Source organism: Prinia subflava, chromosome 6, assembly GCF_021018805.1.
Source record: "Prinia subflava isolate CZ2003 ecotype Zambia chromosome 6, Cam_Psub_1.2, whole genome shotgun sequence".
NCBI lineage: Eukaryota > Metazoa > Chordata > Aves > Passeriformes > Cisticolidae > Prinia > Prinia subflava.
In genome coordinates, this window is record NC_086252.1 from 16,803,955 (window position 1) to 16,822,790 (window position 18,836).

At 40.9% G+C, this 18,836-nt stretch overlaps 1 long non-coding RNA gene across 1 annotated transcript; it reads right to left on the reverse strand.

Moving 5' to 3' along the window:
• Window positions 1-5,784: 5,784 nt before the first annotated feature.
• On the reverse strand, window positions 5,785-12,516 carry LOC134552109 (uncharacterized). Its single transcript, XR_010080765.1, has 3 exons — window positions 12,081-12,516; window positions 11,397-11,474; window positions 5,785-5,890 (listed from the first exon to the last, which is right to left on the reverse strand). It is a non-coding gene; the product is annotated as an uncharacterized LOC134552109 (long non-coding RNA).
• Window positions 12,517-18,836: the final 6,320 nt, after the last annotated feature.

The following is an 18,836-nucleotide window of genomic DNA, read 5'->3' on the forward strand; positions in this document are numbered from 1 at the left end:
GAAAAAATGATAAGAGAGAGGATGGGCCATGAATGAAACCTCTAATTTAGGGATCTCCAACCAGAAGTCAACCTTATATATATAGAAAAGACTAGTATGTGCTCTCTTTAAACAAAAAAATGCAGACTTTTTGTACATGGTGGTCAACTCTCCCCTGTTAAAGAGAGAAAGTGTAAAAGGAGCTCAACTATTTCAGCTTTCAGTCAACAAAATGATCTGAAAGCTTAGAAATGCTGGACCTTAATTTTAAGTCTGTATCTGAACAAGGGATGATCACTGAGAATCAAATACAACGTCCTTGTCCACAGTATATTTTAAAATGCATATTGACTCCTTGGTCAAACTGCTGTGACTTCACCAAGCCTCCCACTGGTGCTCCAAAGCAGAGTTACTAGTGATATATTTTTACTATCACTGTACTAAGTAACTCCAGACCTGAATTTTCTGTATACCAATTTTGCATGGAAGAAAAATACTTTCTAAATTGTTAGCTGTATGCACGGATAAGTTTGTGCATCCCTCTGTTCCAAGCTGGCAAAGATGTTTGCCTCTGCAAACTAATGAGATGCATCTCTGCTTCTTCTGATTACTTCTGGTAGTGAAACCAGTTGTGGTCACTGGTAGCAATAGGGGCAGGAGTGTTGATCAATGTACATGCATTGCAGGTGCACAGTGAGCTCATTTCACCTTCTTCATTCTACTGTAATGACAGCCCTGCTGCAGCCAAAAAACTAAGGGAAGAGAGACAAGCTTCATAGGAACCTCTGCATAGAGATGTATAACCCTGCCCAGCCTCAGCCCCTCCACAGTGTATGCTGAAAGCTTGTCAAGAGAAAAAGCTTTCATATTTATTTTTTGAGGCAATTCTGTAAAACCAAACGTAGTTACCAGATATGTCCTCTCATGGCTTGGTCAGTGAAATTAAGCATAATTTGACATTTACAGATAGTTAGCTTTCAAGGTGCATATCCCAAAGGAGCTCAAGTGCACACTCTTTTTACTGCCCCAAGACTTCCTACACTTCCCCTTTTTCAAGAGAGCTGTCAGTTAAAGTGAAATTTAGCTGCCCAGCATGACAGAGGAGCTTCTGTAGAAACTATTTGCCTCTTGACTTTCCTGCCTGTTGCAACTTCTGTACTCCTGCCTTTTGTCTTGGTGACATTATCTCATGACTATCCTCAGTTCTCCATCCTGGAAAATAGATTATATTACGGCATTTTGCTAAATTATCCAGTCTAATCATGTAGTTTGATTAGACATTTTTTTACATTAAAATTCTACCAATCTGCTGTCATTTCTCAGAATTTTGAGGAGAAAGAAGAAATTATGTAATAATGACATTTGCTTAATTCTGTATTTTTCTTGTTCATGTCCCTAGACATATTGGTTCTAATAACTATTGTTACTCCTAAGGGTATATAACATATCAACTATATTGTGAAAGAGAATATTGCTTGTGTTTTACCTAGAAACTCAATCCTTGAAAGTCCTTTTGAGAAGATTATAAGTATGACAAGAGCTCTACCATTTCTGGGTGAGAACAGCATCTCAGGAGGAGGCTAAATACAAGGGTATGAAGAGGGCTGATTGTCTTGAATGCAGTTTAAGTCTGTTGAATTTTTACTTGCTTAATTAAGATATGAAAAAGGTGTTGATGAAAAGCCTAGTGTATTTGTACAGTTCTTGACTGAATCTTATTCTAGATTTCTTTACTGGTGGAATAGGGACATTTATCAGATAACTTGGCAGAAATGTTTGACATATTTCAGTTAAAACTCTAACACTTAACTGACTCACAAAAGCCCTTTCTCAGATCAGATAGCCAGGCAGCTTAAGAAGCAAATCAGCTATTTCAAATTCTTGGAGTCTAAAGAGAAGGAACATTTTCTTCTAGTGTTTATTACATCTTAAGACAATTCTCTAAGTATGCTGTGGGAATACCGAGGTATGCAACATCAGACACACAACTGAGCAACATAATTGTGTAAACATCATGTTTGGGACAGGCAGAGTGTTTGAACAGACCATGCACAAACTGTTCCCAAATGGAAGCTGACAAATAATTATGTGACTCTTTAAAATGAACAAAACACACCTGAGGTGTTTGATTCTACTTCGGGGGTTCCCTTCACATAGTGCTATTGGTTTTATCACTTTTCATGTGAAACAATGTCTTTGCCCTTGCTTAAAACAATAGGCTTTCATGATCTTGAGGGAACTAGATGTCAAAACAGAATAAAACATCTACACCTTAGATTAAACCTGTCTCAATAATTCTTATATCATATCATATTACTTGATAATTATCTCCCACACAATAGTAAGATTGTCCTGTAAAGGTAGCTACTAATGGAAAGTCAAGAGTCTATAACTAATAAGAGAGAATTTTATTAAACGTCTGAATTTCCAGGTGCTTTGTGAAAATGGAAGGCAGTTTACAACTACGCTGAGGCATCTGTATTTGTTGTGATATATCAGGCACCCATATCATTTTTGTAAATAAGTTGCATAGTCTTTTAACACACAGCTAAGAGTGGAGACTGTCACTGTCATTTAAGGTTTGATAGGGAAATGGGTTAGGCTGAGTCCTGATGTTCTGCAGATTTGTCATTTATGCACTAAACTACTTTAGGATATGCTTACAAATAGCCACTTTCTCCCATCCCCTGAACTTGTATTTTTTTTTCAGCCCTCAGTGATATTCAGTTCCTTCTTAGTCTGTTCCCCCAAAGTTTCCTCCAATTCCTTCTAATTTGGCTCAAATGCCCTCTGGACTGCCAAAGCAGAGGTGCTCCCCCAGTATATACTGAACAAATGTAGGGGACTAATACAGTTTATTTTGAGAGACATGCTTCGGAGTGAAGACATTCAGGGAATACATGCAAAGAAAATGAGAACAGATTCGATGAGAGTCAGGCAGAGCGTGGACAAACACACGTGGTGGTAGTGAGCATTTAATGGTCCCTTCATGTGCTGTGCCAAGAGGGGATCGAGCACCCCAGGCAATTACATGGCAAGATAACAGAGGCAAACTGAACACTTAGAAATGGCTGTTCTTGAGCTTGCCACAGAAAGCTTTGGCAGGAGACTGCCAGTGCCACGAACACACCATATTCTGTTTCCTTGTACCACGTTTCTTTTGTACCTCTCCTGTTGCTGAAGGAATGGAGAAATGGGAAGGAGGAATTGTAGTCAGTGAAAGAGGAACCAGAGTCACAGAGCAGTGAACAGGGAATTTCAACACAAGCTAGTGAGCACCATCCACCATGTGGTGTTGCACTGGTGGCCAACCACAGCAGAAAAGTGGTGATTTAATGGTTTCAGGCAGCTAAATTATCATTATGCCACTACTAGACCATTTGCATTTTGTTTGGGGCAGAAGCACGCAGCTTCCATAACTTATTCTCCTTTTCCTTGGAACTGGATCTAGGCTGTTCAGTTCTGCCCTGTCTGAGATGGAAAAAACAAAAGGAGGAGACAGACTGAATTCTGAATAATGAGATCAGGTAGTAAATCAGGGAAGTTTGAACAAATGTAGCTAATTCTGTCATTATGTGAAACAAAACAAATGTTGATTCAACTCTAGCTTAGGCTGGGGCAGTTAAGGCAGCTGAACAGAATATTTGAATGAGTAAAAGCAACATTTCTGCACAGATTCAAATCTGTTGCTGTTTTTAAAACACAGTTTTAACATCAGAATGCTGGCTAAAAGGGTTGATTTTCAGGATTTTTCAAATCACAGCACAGTATATTAAGAGAAATGAGGGGCAATTTATCTGAATATGCAAGGCCATAAACTGGAGCAGTTCAGCAGCTGCTCCACACACAGCTAAACTGTCTTTGTGATGAGAGAGAGACCCTCCTGGAGAAAAGTGGACACTCATGGGTAGGAACCACTAAAAAGCATCATTACCTATAAGTAAGCAAGCACTGCTAAAGCAGACAGAACAGTGAGAGTCTCTAGCAGGCAGCCTGGCCGTCTGTCTCCCTTTCCTTTTTGGAAATACCAGTTATTTGTTGATTTTAACTTTTTAAAACGTTGTTTCCTTCCTGATGATGATGTGATTTGAATCCATCTGTGTATTTGATTTTTGCCTTGTAGAAGTTGAGTTCATTATATACAATTAATGACTGGTGTCAGCTTATCCTGTGGAATTTGCAGTAGCTGGACACCTTAAATGCTCCTGCTGCTGCTGCCTTGCCAGACCTGGGGACTCCAGTCTCGGGCACTGTCAAGCCAATGCTGTTCTCCAGTGCTTTGTTTCAGCAGAGAAATGTGGCACATACAAGGGACAACACAGGCAGCTCCTTTTTTGAAGAACACAAAATAGATTAAGCTGGTCTCAGCTGAAAAGGATGCCATCAATTTAGACAGCAGCCTGCTCTTTCAGCTGAAAACACGGGAAATGGAGCAGCACAAATGGGTGAACTGCTTGATTCTCCAAAATATTTGTGAGATAATTAATCTCTGCTGCTTGCTTTGTTTGATAGGGGACCAGCTTACTGCTCCATTACATGCAGTGATGTCGCTGAAGAAGGTAGGCATTTTCAAATGAGAGGAAAACAGAATTTATTTTCTCTTTAACACAACATTCTTTGTGTGCTGAGAAGTAAGAAAACAAGCTGTCCTTGTGTTCATGGCTCCTCAGCACTGCAGCACTGGAAGTTTAGGGGCAAAGGAACAGTAAAACAAAAAGTAGGGGCAAAGAAAGCAGTGCCAGACTTTGAGGGAGAAAGTACTACTGTAAATATACCTAATGACTAGGCATAAAAAGAGGTACTAAGTGATTCCTCATGCCCTTGTGAGCTGAAAGCAGCTTGGTGAGAAACCTCAGGGCAATCATTCCCAAGCTTGCTGGAACATCAAGACTCTGGAATAATAGTGTTGGCTCCCCTGCTAGAGCACTCCCTCCTGGCCTGTGGATGCACTAGTTTTAAGAGGGCAGTTAAGGAAAATAGTACAACCTTGTGACTGAAGGAAGAATAAAACCGTGATGATAAATTCAGCAGAGGGAGAGTTAGAAAATGGAGACATTTATCAGGACAATTATCTTCCTGTGACAATGGTAGCACTTATTTGGACGTGTTGGTACAAAGCAACTTGGGCCAAGAGCACTAAAACTGCCTTACTCCAATTAAAATAGCAAGTTTCAGCTGGAATGGAGAGTGTGACTCCTGGTACATAGGAAAGCAAGACAGCTAAAATGACTATTCTTGAACCCCTAATTTGAGATTTTCTTCTGTGTTTGAATTTTTCCTGAAATGGCTGGAAATCATTACTGTTGTATGCCTCCAGTAAGATGCTTAAATTTCTCCTTTAGTGCTCAGCACATCATTAAAATTCTCCATCTCTCAGATGCTCTTGGATCTTCAGTGGCTTTTACGGAAAGCTTTCTAGCAATTATTTTGCAATCAACTGAATTGTGTATTTATATATCAGCAAAGAATCTTCTAAACACTTTTGTTATGGTATCTAAATACATTTTACTGCAGCTTTTAAGCAGTTTCTAAAAGCCATTAAAAACTGAAAAGGAAAAATTATTTGCCTCAGATTTATTTTCCGCGTGATACTGTGTGTCCTGGAATTGCCAAGTGTTCCTGCCTTCCCTAGCTCTTACTTCACTTGTATGGCATTGTTGGCTGTGTTAAAACAGGCAAACTTGATCCTTATGCATTGTCAATCTTACCTGACTTTTGAGTCAGTTATGTTTTGACTGTGTTTAAAGAAAGTATTTCCAAGTTTGGGGGGTTTTTTCCCCTGTCAACCCTTGATTTCTCACTCCATCTTACCTTGTACATTGCTTCCAGGACTCTTCAGAATGTACCAGGTGTTGGAATGAGACTCCAGAGCCAGCTGCACAAGCATCTCTCAGACTCCTGGAGTGCTGACCTGTAATGAGTTGAACTGAATCAGTGCCTCTGTGGCAGGTTTTGTCCTCAGCCCTGCAAATCCCTGCAGGAGGTCCCAGCACAGGGCCAGCAGAAGGTCCTGGAGTCCCCAGCTCCTACAGACAGCCCCATCTCACCTCCTGAAACACAGAGGCTGGACCCTGAGAACTGATAACATCTTTTCATTTGATCTACCCCATCTGGGGACAGCAATTATCTTATATAGACAGCATCTCTGTGTGAAGGCATTTGAAATTCCGCAATACTAAGTTCTGATCTAAGAGGATCTGGAAAGCTGGGCAGGGTGGATTAACAAGACATTTTCTGATCTGTCACAACCTAAATGTGTCATTGGCAAAGGAGCAATGTGCTGTTAGTGACCTTTGCTTCCAAATGCACCAAAGCCCAGCCTTCCTTTTACCCAGCAGATGGCCAACTGCTCTTGCTAACAGAAAATAAACCTCAGCAGAGGCTTCCTCACTAATGTTTATAGCCCTGCAGATGGACACTTTAAAGGAAAGACAGCTTTGTGGAAACATAAAACAAAAAGCTATGAAACTTTAAATTCAAGACCTGTTATTTTGTGCTTGGTGGCAGAGCTCCTTTTTCTTCGGACAAGTATGCCTGAGTAATACAGTACATGCAAAGCCTCTGGGAAATGCAGCGTGTGCTCTAGGGATGTGGGGTAGTTTCCTTCTCCAGGAGAGCCAAAGACTGCAATAACAGAGATGGTAGGCTTTGTACCCCTGCAAAAGCTTAGAAATATGAACCTTAATTACAGGATAAAATATAAATAAATGCTTTGAAGTTTTGTTCAGTGCAGCACTATCTGCCCTTCCCTGGTGCTGTTCTTTCTCAGTGTTCTTGGATCTCTCAAGGACACTGCTGGTTTAGCTGGACCCAGCTGCATACAGTGGTTGCAATTTTGCCTGATGCTTGTGACTTAAGGTGGTCAGAGGGCACTTTTAGTTGGGAATGTGGAAGTCTAAACTTGAGCTAGTATTTTCTCCAAAGTTCACGTTTAGGATTCACCCAGCAGCTCAGACACGGTACTGCAGCATGTAGTAATTCATCCAGAGGGGATAGGTTCAATTCACATACTTAGAATTATCCTTAATATTCTGTCTCCCACTGTCAGCTTCTGCTGTTTGGTAGTTACCAAACAGCCTCGTGTTACCTTCTGTTTGGTAGTTACCAAAACAGGCCAGCTGATTGTCAGGCATCTTCTAGCATCAGGGAAGGTCTCACAGTGACAGAATGAACCAGCTAATGGAAAGCAAACTGGAAATGGAAACAACAAACTTTTAGCCATTGCTAGGACATTGTGTAGCCTAACACAGTATGGCAACTGTTGGCAGACACTCAAAAGCCACTTGAGAGGCTTGGACTGACCAGTCACAGGCTGTGTCAGCCAGCATCTCCAGGAACTGAGGACACAAAAGACATCAGTTCTCCTCCCAGACCTGCTCTGTTTACAGTAGTTTCCCCTCTTCTGCTTTTCCCTTAACTATTACAGTCAGGGCTATTCAGTCACCAGGGAGGTAAATGCACACCCCATCATAGGTTACAGTAGAACAGAGATTACAGAAAACAGTTTTGTGCTTAATTTTATGTAACTTCTAGCAGTATTGGAGTTACTGTTTTATCATTCCTCATTTGTAGCCAATATAGCTTTTTCTGTCTGAAAATTTCTTAGATAATAACACAGCAAAGGATATGAAGTAAGGAAGTATGACTCTCCACTTGAAAACTAAGAAAACTGGCAGGAATCCTATAGGCAGATAAAGTAAATAAAATAGCATTAACAATCTTAGCAAAGCATTCCAGATTTTGAAATGACAAAGCCCTTTTCAATAAGCTTTTTGCGTTACTTAAACACTGTGTTGTGCAAACAGTTTTTTTGTTCTCCTCTTACTGAGCAGGAGGTTATGCAACCAGGCTGCAATAGACACATTGCTTTTTGAAGACAAGTTCATAAAGCAGTAAGGTATTATAAAAGCATTGTTACAGAAGCAAAAGCTCTTTCAAATCGTTGTAACTGCTCATGTCACGAGAAAGGGAGGTTCTTTAAACTCTGTGTCATTGTATATTATGCATGTAAGGCATAAAAAAATGACCTTGGGACATAGAAGCCCTGCCTGCCTCAGACAATAATGGGTGCCACAAGTGTTTGCCTTTCAGAGGTGGCAAATTATACTCTAAGTTCACGTACACAAGTATGTACATGTGGGCTAAGAAAGCTAAACAGGTGGAAAGAGAAATCTGTGGCATGGAAAGCCACTAACTGAGGCAAATGTCTGAGCGGGTAAGGCCAAGAGCACTTCTGTCCCTGCTGATGTTCTCTGCCATTTTACCTTGGCATCTATTACCTTGATAGGCTTTTACTATTTTCTGCCCTGCCCCAGGTGTCTCTAAGCTTAGCATTTGATTTTGCACCCTTTTCCCTATCTTGCTCCCTTATGCTTGTTTCAGGCAACAACAACTGTGTGCAGCATATCTTTGGGGTTTTATAGAGCCACTTTCAAAACTGTTTGAGAGTGCTCCTACACATTTGCAATAATAAACAACAAAAGAAAGAGGCTAAAATTATTAAAAACATAACAAAAATACAGAGCTAAATACTGTTACATACAGTGAGAGCAATTGGAAGTATGAACATACAGAAAGGCTTCTTTGATTAGCATGTTATGAAGGAATGATCATTTTTAGAGAAAGAGCATCCAGTACTTATTTCATCCACCAAAATATCATTGTTTTTGTGTTTTGAATCCAGTTTTGAATAAACACTATGGGGCAGAAATGTTAGATTCACTTCCTTCCTTTTGTAAGTAGATGCCACTTTAGGTCCTCTTTCAACTGAGTGCCTCTGGTGAGCACTGGAGCAGACTCGGTGATGATCTCGTTATCTTCAGACCATGGTTGCTCCAAAGGGAGAGATTCCAGCTAAAAATATTAATCTTCACTCTTTTCTATCATACCCCCTTTTGGCAGAGGAGAAGCATTTGGCACAGAACTGCTCTGGGAACTCCACACCAGCTCAGAGGTTGCCTTGCAACAGAGCCATACCTTGGAGTCAGTATTGGACCTTATTTCTGGAAAAGAGAGTGGCTTGGCTCTAGCAGAATTTTCTCTGCAGCCTTTGTGTTGTTTTTTTTTTCAAACCAGGTTACCCACAAATCACTAATTAAAAGGAATAGATCCCTAGAACAGATGGATTTAGAGTTATCAGTCACACTTGCTATTTTAATGACTATTTTACATTTTACAAGAAAGAGAAGGAAATTACAGTAAACATCTTTTGATAAACTTGCAGATTCCACTCATATATCTAACTCCTATTTTGTGAAAAGCTCTATGCATATTGTGCATTTTTAAATCTAGAACCTCAGGACACAAGATGGCAGTGTAAATACTAGTGATTCAGGACTGGAAATGCTCCTGCTACTCAAACTAAGCATATAACATTTCATTTAAGTCTATATTAATATGATCATGTAATTGTGGTATTAGAAATAAACCTAAAAGTATTTGTCAACAGCAGAAACAAATGCAATTTGCCAATAAATGAGTATTGCATGAGCAAGTGTTAGGTAAAGCCTAATTCAAGATTTTATTGTACACAACAACACTCTGGAGACATTAAAAGCCTCTTATGAAACTCCTCAATTGCAATAACAAGAGGGTATCCCTTTATGAAGGAATGGAAGCTGGCTCAGTCGTAAGAGCTTCCGAGCAAAATTGGCTGCTGGGGACAAGCACATAAGAGAGCTGGCAGCCTGAAATATGTGGAGAGCTCAGGGCTCTCGGAGGAGTAGTGCAGAGCACTGGAGTGGAACAGGCTGAACAGTATCTAAAATTGAACAGGTGCCTTTCTGTGAAAAAACTAACAAAGCGGACAACTGTTTGGCATGGCAATTGAGAGAAAAAAATTTCCACTGAGAGGCATCAAATTAGGGGCTAGGTCTCTGGCTGAGGAGAAAATTGCTTAAAGAGCTACAAGGAGTTGGACCTTTCCACATGTAACTTCAGAGGAAGTTCATTCAGAGCCTCTCTGGGCACCAGTGGGTGAAGAGAACCACGGTAAAAAGCTTTCAAGGCCACTACCCAGAAACTTCTTTGGTTGGGTTATGTTGAATAGTGAATTGAATTAGTAGGTGTAGCTAAAAAGTTGTTTTGGCTTCCTTTCTTATCATTTGATTATGCAAACATGGCCTTGCTACATAGTAAAAAGAGCCCTTAGAAAAATAGTAATATTTCAGAGTATAAAATAATCCTCAAAGTCATTATCCCTGTGGGATGTCTAATGCTGACAAAATTCTAGGCAGTCCTTCTTTCTCCTGGAGAATGTTCAGGTGACTTTGCCTCTCTTTACCTAAACTCTTGGCCCTTATGGGCAAATCAGATTGACCCAGGAGATCCAGCCTCAACACCAAGGTTCATTATTTCTGGATATAGCTCTTAATTTGACATATTTATTAGGAATTAGGTCATGAAAAAGTTTATATTTCTCTTAGACTGGTTATATAACTATTTTCTGGTTTTCTCTAGAGAATGGGAATATTTGTAATCCTCTGTTGTACTGCACCATGGAAATCCTCCCAGTGTGAGTGGAGATGGGTGTACTGAGCTTGACCAGTGTTTTTGACAGAAGATGGAATTTGGGAAATCCTGGTCCCTGAGTCTACTTTTCTTGTGGTCATTATCTATGAGTAAAAATATCACCCTGTTGCCAACCCCTCAATCACAGCAGCTCCAATGAAAAGTTCTCAGATTTTTCATGGTGGCCCACTCCTTTTGTTACAATTGGCCAATTGCTGCTTGTTATGGCCTTATGTTCCCACGCATTAATCACTGGGTTAATACCTGGACTTCTTTTCCCTCTCTCTTTCTGTGTTTGCATAAGATTGAATTTGGCATTGATTCAAATCAAATAATTCAAATGCCTGGTATTTTAACTACGGCTGGGTGTGGGTTCATGACTAAAATAAAGTGTATTACCTAGCAGTTTCAGTCATTTGGTCTATTTTTCACAGTAGATTACAGAAAGTGTGGCATGCACAGAATTATGCATGCACTTTTCAACCATCTAAAATGGAGGATAAATTGAACATGTCATGGTTCTAGGAGAGTAATTTATATTGAGTACAAGCTGGGAAGGGACTAGAGCCAAAACCTCAGATCTAAATTACTTGAGTTCCAGGGAAATTTTAATCCAAATAAAAACTTCAGAGCTGTTCATTATATAATTAAGTGAACCAACAAGAGACCGTATCTCAGTACTCACTCCCAAGCTAAAGAATTTACACCAAAATTGAAGCTTTGTGGTTAAGTCCACAGATGCTTAATACTGACTGTGATCACTGTATGGAGTTACTGCCAACTGTCTGCTGTAACCACCCCACATGTCTTTTTTGGCTTTGTGTACATCCCTGTTCTTCATAAATGAACTTTTCCAACCTAATAATTGTTCCTCTCTGAGAGTGTGTTTTGAGGATTCACAAACTCACATTTTTTCATGCATGGACTTTTGAAGTTGGTCTCATTGTCTTCTTTACATTTCAGGGTCCACCAATAATGTCTCAGGACTGGGAGGAAAAAGGAAAACATTGGTTTTTCTTGCTGCTTCTCGATGATCTTCCGTACAGTCTTTCATCTTCTTTTGCCTCTAGTCAAAGTCCAACTATTCTTATCATGGCAGTCAGCCCATGTAGACATTCCATGAAATTCCATCTTTAGATAAAACAGTTCTTACTTTTCTATTCAGAATCATTGCTAATCCAACTTCCTTTTACCAGGTATAACCAATTTACACCAAATCAAACATAAGCTATCCTTTTCCTGTGATAAAATGTAGCTGTAATATCCCACCCCAAGATTAAGTCCTCCCTCCCCAGTATTTTACAAAAGCACCTCTTTGACCTGACCTGACACAAATCAAAACTAATGTCTTTCCCATAGTCCAGAACAACTTCTTCTCCCCAAAATAAACTCTTCTCTTGACATTCAAATGTAATGACCCCCAGACTCAGGAAGTCATGGTACAGCAGAGTGATTGTAGTCCTAAAGACACTTTAACCTTTTCATTTACGGCAAGCATCATCCTTCTGCCTGTCGTCAGCCCATAATGTAAAAGGTGAGGTCTGGACTATGAGGGATGGAGCAGGAAATGATGGCAGGCTGGAGATTGTTACCTTGTGGTCCAGCACAGGCACACGGGATCCAGCTGAAGCTTCAGAGCTGTTCAGAGCAGGCAGTTACTGGGGAAAAGGATATTGGGCATTATCAGTACCACTGATACAGTCCCCAGGCAAATATTGGTGGCCATAATGAAAGTAAAAGGCATTATATTTAAAGTCAAAAATAATAGGCCTGTGAAACATGCTGGCAAATGGTATTGAGGCCAAGTGCTTAGCAGGATTCAGTAAAAGGTTATACATACATATTCATACATTTGTGCGGTGAATCAGATTGGACCTGATAAAAATTCATAATGGATATAAATGTTCACAGTTCAGGGCATAAATCAGCCACCAGCCTGAGGTTAGCAAATAACTTCCCCTACAGTCAGGCTGTTACATAATTATCAATTATACTTGCAGAGGGGGGAAAGGAGGTTGAAGAATAGGGCAATTTCCTCAGAGACATCTGGGAATTACTATTGGCAGACAACTAATTTAGATTTTATCTGGTATGGAAGTTCTTATTACATCAAATAATGTAATTTAGAATTAAAGCATGTGATTTATTTTGTATTTTTTATTTTTCATGTAATCAAGTTAATGCCTGCGGGTACTGCAGGCCTTTCCATTACAAGCCAGCCGAAGTTAGCGAAATTCACTGTGCTGTTTTCTTACCAAATCTCCTTAAAAACAGCTTCACATTTTGCAAGGAAATCAGGCAGAGTCCCAGCAATTTAGTTTATCAAAGCTAGCCAACTAATACAATCAACTTACTGTCTATATTAGCAGAGAAGAAGTTACATGAGTGAACTGCAGCAAAATCTCCTTCCATTTTCTTTGTTTGCGTAGTAACCTAAGAGGACTTGCAGAAGTCCTGAGTATCTCAAATTACAGCATGGGGGCTGCTCCAGGCCTACCTTTTTTTGCTTGGTATTATCAGCTCACCTAAGCAAACCATACGCCTTCAGTGGACTTGTTTCCATCAAGCAACACACCTCCAGCTCTTGCTGCACTTGAAAAGAGTCTATGAGCCAAGGTTAACACACACTGCATGCTAAGAACAGCAGCCTTTGTGACCTTGCAGAGAGCTGGATGGAAGATCAGATCCTTAATCAATTGATTAAAAAACTGCAAATGAATACAGGCAATCCTTTATGTTTGCTGCATTGGGATAGTAGCTGCATTCTGCTGTACTTCTGGAGTATGTGATACACTTATTCCACTGACAACATAAACTATCACCACAATAGATGTGGAAAGCTGGGAAACATCTATAAACAAAACATCTCAACAATTTTCCCAAGGAAAAGGAGTGGTACTTGGCATTAGTCTCTCCTAAGCATCATTTCTGTTCCTAGTGAGTATTACTAGAAATATTGCACAGTGATTGCTCAACATCTGGAAAGTTCTAGGGACACAGTCTAAAAATACTATGGTCTTACTAAAAAATTTTTATTGTGTAAACTTGAGTATAAACTCTGTGTAAACTCTGTTCAGACAGATTTATAAAAGGAATGGCTGAGGAGAAGGCAGAAGATGCAATGTAGTAGACCCTTTTAAAAGGTTTCAAATCACATTTCGTAAAGATTTAAGTTGAAAAACGAGCTCCAGCTGGCTTTGCTGTGCCCAGCTCAGTGGTGCTGCTGCAGCGCCGGTGCCCGCAGGCTCCCCGCTGCCCCAGCGGAGCGCAGGGGCTGCAGAGGCAGTGCCAGTGCTCCGTGGCTTGTTAGGAGCAAACACGGCAACTCCTTAGAGCACAATTAGCTCTTAGCAGTGGCAGCCTTATCAGCCCTGCAGCTGAATCACAAATGAGGATTACAGTTGTTCGGGGTGGCTCGTGTTGGGAGCATTTGACACCAGTCTGCTGCCAGTCACATCTGCAGGTCTGTCGCGTCTCCTGCCTCCTCCTGTCCTGCTGCTGCTGCTGCCACCCTGCCAGCAGCAAGACATTTCCCTGGGATGCTCTCAGGCTGCTCACAGCCCAGCTGCTCGCTCTGCCAGCTACCAAACTGCTGCTCCAGCTCCCACATCGGCTTCTTCCTCTTAAACATGCTTTACCTTGTGCTGGAAACCCCAGTATATATTGGGGGCCTCAATACACAACTGCAAAAACATAGAATCCATTGAACTATGAAGAAATGTTTGGGCTGTGAGAGATATGGGGGTGAGAACTGATTTTTAAAAAATATTTTTAATAGGATAATGAAGCAAACTTCATAATACTGCTGACATTTACAATTGTACATCTCAAAAATCTGCAAATACCAATGCAGAATTATGGATGAGGTGTAAAAAAATGATGCACTCAAAATTAGTAGTTTTGATCTAGAATAAGGTAAATTGATAAATAGTGTACAAATAATCCAAATACTCTTTCAGTGGAATAAATAGCTTGAAAAGTTTGAACTGGAAAAGAAAATGATGGGAAGCTGTGCTGCCTTAGCAACTAGATGTGAGTTTGCACAGGATATAGCTAGATAAAAGAGCAATGTCATTGTAGACTCCACATGAAGAGCTGTAAAGTCATCAGGCTGAGCAATTTTCTTTTTCATTTAGGCCTAAAATACTCTGTTGTATCCCCAACACTGTCAAAAAGAAAAAAGATAAATGAGAAAGAATTCTGAAAAAAAGCCAGAAAATCATTGGCTGGAGGCCAAGCTTATTTGGAAATATGCTTAACTTGTCCAAACCTTCAAGGGTGATTAAGGGGAACTCATAGTGGATAACTTCTTCTGGAACCAAGCTACTTAGAAATAGAAAGTAGAAAAAAAGGAGTTAGCAGGTCATGGGCTGCCAGAGATACTGACACTGCTTTGTTAGCTGCTGCTGCTGAGCAGCCACAAAATTACTCTGCTAGCAGATCCCCAGAGCACATAAAAACGAGGGTTGCATTTACATATTCTGAGAATCAAGCTTAGGTTTTGTTTTCTCAGGAACTCACTCCCAGAGACAAACCTCCCATGTTTCTAACAGGCATTTAGATAAAAACGAGACACACGGTCCAGTCCAGTGCTAAGGGCCACACTGATTCTTTGATATTGCTTCCTGTTCAGATACAGTCTTTTTTACCCCGGGCAAGCACCTGTGCAGCTGCTCCAAGAGCAGCTCCTGCAGAACAGTGTGAATAGAGACAGCAGATTGTTTAGATTTTAAACTTGGTAATGACGAACTGCCTGCTGCAGTAGCAGAATATGTGGGGTGTGACAAGAGGCAGAGGGAGTAAACAACATTTTGTATTCCCATGTCATGTGACAATCAGGAGGAAAATCTTAAAAAAAAAAAAAAAAAGGCAAGGAAAAATAAAGGGTGACAAAGCAGCCAGGTTGTCCTGTTCTCCCTGAAAATCAGAACAACAAATAACTTAGGGTCTCCCCTGTTTAGTAAACATGTTTTTTTAACAGAGGACACACAGAATTAAGAGTTAGAAGATAAGGAAGGGATTCCCTAGAAGAGATTATGAACAAGCCATGAATTAAAGACAGTTTCTGTTAAGAGTTCTATTTGTATAGATTTAGTATGCCAAAATACTTTGACAGAACAGATGTCCTCCCAATGCTTCTATTACCTCTTGCATCAGAAAATGAAAGTCAAGGACACCTCTGCATTATTCTCACTTTCACACTTTCTGGATTATTTGCGGGTGTGGAAGGGGCAACAAAATAACTATGAACAATTATAATGTTCAGAAAAATCTAGGCTCCTGGGAATGCTTGAGAATTTAAAGGGAAAGAAAGGCAAGCAGGAGCTGGGTCAGCTCACCTATGACATAACTATTCCAACACTTGGAGGATGGGGGGGTTCAACAGCATATCAAACACGGGGGTCTGACTCCAAAGCCTGTCATGCTTTTAGATTCTTTGTAAAATATTTATTTAGAGTTAGTCTGGCTTCAGCAGTTGAAGTTTCACAAAACTAAGTCTTTTAAAACTCTTCCCACTATATTCAAAGCAATGCAGGCTGCAAGCATTTCTATTCACACAATTGAACCTGTATTGTAAATAGTAATATATACAGGGTCATTAATTCTGGAAAAACTTCCTTTATCTATTTTAGCATATATCAATATTTATTTCTAGAACAGTTGTTCTATTCTAGATTTATTCCAGACCTGTCTTGGCTCCAGAAAGTCATAGAAGTGTCTTCCATCTCAGACATATTGATATTGTAGTATGCCCTGGGTAAAACAAACATTAGGATTGTAGTTGAATTGGGTGCACACATCATATCATTTATTATTTGCAGATGCCAGGACATTAAAACTTTCAATTGTTTTCCCACCAAACTGAATACGGCAGTTTGTTAATACAATTACCTCTGTATAATTGGAAACTAAATCAACGATGACTGCGTGATTTGAATGCTACTTTAAATAATTTCATTTTTATGATGCTGTTTTGTTGCACATGGTATCACCAAATAGCTTATTCATTTTCCTGCTGACTGTGATTTGAGTTTGCATATTTCTCTGTGATGGAAGAAGCACATTTTCAACCTTTCTAGATTTCTGGGATAGAGTGTGCATTGTTTTTAATTATTTAAGCTGACACACATTAACACTGGAAGTCCATAGACCACAGTGAGTGAAACAAGAGGGAAGGACTGGGTGAACTCTAACTTCCCTGGAAAAAAAAAAAAAAAGCAGCCACCAGAGGTCTTTGGCAACGCCCTTAAAGGAAAACAACATGTGGGGTAGACAAGGTACACAGAACTTAAGTGTTGTGAAGGATTTCCCCTACTCCTTTCAGAGGAGGATCCCTAGTCACTGCCTGTTTGCCTCTGTTTTAAAATATTTGGACAAGCAACAGGGAGAAGGGCCACAGATTACTAAATCTGTCATGGTCTGTTTGGATCTCTCAAATTCACAGGATTATGTACTTTGCAAATTAAAGTTTATTTTATAAGCTCATTAGGAAAGAAAGCAAATATGATGAAGAAGGGCTCAGTCCCCTTTGTACAAACTAGCCTAGCTCATGAATTCACTAATTCATCATGTCAGTCATGAGGTTTGTAACTCACAAGTTCTCTAATTCATAATGTGCAATTCATTAACTTGTAACTCGTGCACTTTGCATAAGAGGAAAATACCTATCCAAGGGTGAGAGTGCTCATCCTTCATCCTTGGTCACAGTGCAGGTGTTCCCTGTGTCACATGAGAAGCACAAACATTAGTGTTTCAGTGTTTTCAACACTGTTTTCATCACAAATCCAAAGCATTGCATCATACAAGCTACTACAAAGAAAATGAACTCTATCCCAGTCATAGCCAGTATAATCTCCACACCTTATTCCCTACTATTGACACGATGCTCAGGTCCCACACTATCCAATAGATCCTCATTAGTCACCTTCCTCTTTCCCATCCTTTGCTATCTTCGCAGATATCATTCCCTGTAAAATGTCCATAAAATGCCTGTGAAATATTCATTGAATCCATTTAGTCCAGGATGTTAGGCTCCATCTGTTGGTGGTCACTCAGGACCAGAGAGCTCCTGTGCTCTGTGGAGTTACTGGGCACCAAGGCCACCTCAGGTCGGGTCACTGCTGCACGTGCTCCACTTCTTGCAAGGCTTCTTCTCCACTGGCAGTGATTCCTGCTACAGTAATCCCATAACATGCAACTCAGATCATAGTTAGAACAATTTAAAGGTGTCTCCATTGCAGTCTCCATCTCTGGAGACTCTCCACCTCCTTGCCTCTGCTCCAGTGTGGATTTATCCAGAGACTCCAGTCCTTTAGGTGGACCTGCCCATGGGCCACAGTCTCTCCAGGGTCCAGCTGATGTGGCCTTGGCACAGCCACAGTCACTTTGAGGTGCACCTCCTCCAGCACAGCCTCATCCAAGGGCCACAGTCTCTCCAGGGATGTACCTGCTGTGCTGTGGACATTTCCATGGCCATAGGGGCTTCTCCTCCACCATGCTCTCATCCACAACCTTCAGCAGGTTGTGATGAGAGCAACAACAACAGACACTTCAGGTTGTCCTGCTGCTGCAGGGACTATCCACAGGCCATGTCCCTTCAATTGAAGCTCCCTTCACTGGAGCTCCAGCCTGCCTGGCCTGGCAGCGAGCCCCAGGCCGTGGGCCAGCCCAGGCACGTCGCCATGGCTGTTATCAAAATGCTCCCAGGCACGGCTGGGCAGGGTGATAAGCCCTTCAGCAAACAGCCAGAGTGAAAAGAGGCCACTAACAAGATCTAGGCTAATGTGCAGCAGGGCAAGCAGGACCTATGGCAAACACAGCACTCTGCCAATTGATAGCTAAATAGCACTAAAAGCTATAAATTCAGTCTAGCAAACTCTGACCGAACCTGTCATTACCTGGGCATTTGAGCACCAGATTGGTCACCACAACAGAACTGTCATGGTTTAACCCCAGCGACAGCTCAACCCCACACAGCCACGTGCTCACTTACCCCAGTGGGATGCAGGAGATAATTAGGAGGGTAAAAGTGGGAAAATTTGTGGGCTGAGATAAAGACAGTTTAACAGGGAAAGCAAAAGCAATGCCCACAAACAAAGCAAAACAAGGAATTAATTCACATTCAGCCATCTCCAGGAAAGCAGGGCTTCAGCACAGGCACTGCTGACTTGGGAAGAGAAACACCCCCAGTCCAAACATCGCCCATTCCTTCCTTCTTCTCCCAGCTTTATATGCTGAGCACAAGGTCATGTGGTCTGGAATATCCCTGTGGTCACTTGGGGTCAGCTGTCTCAGCTGTGTCCCCTCCCAGCTCCTTGTGACCTCCAGTCAGCTCCCTGTTGGGGCAG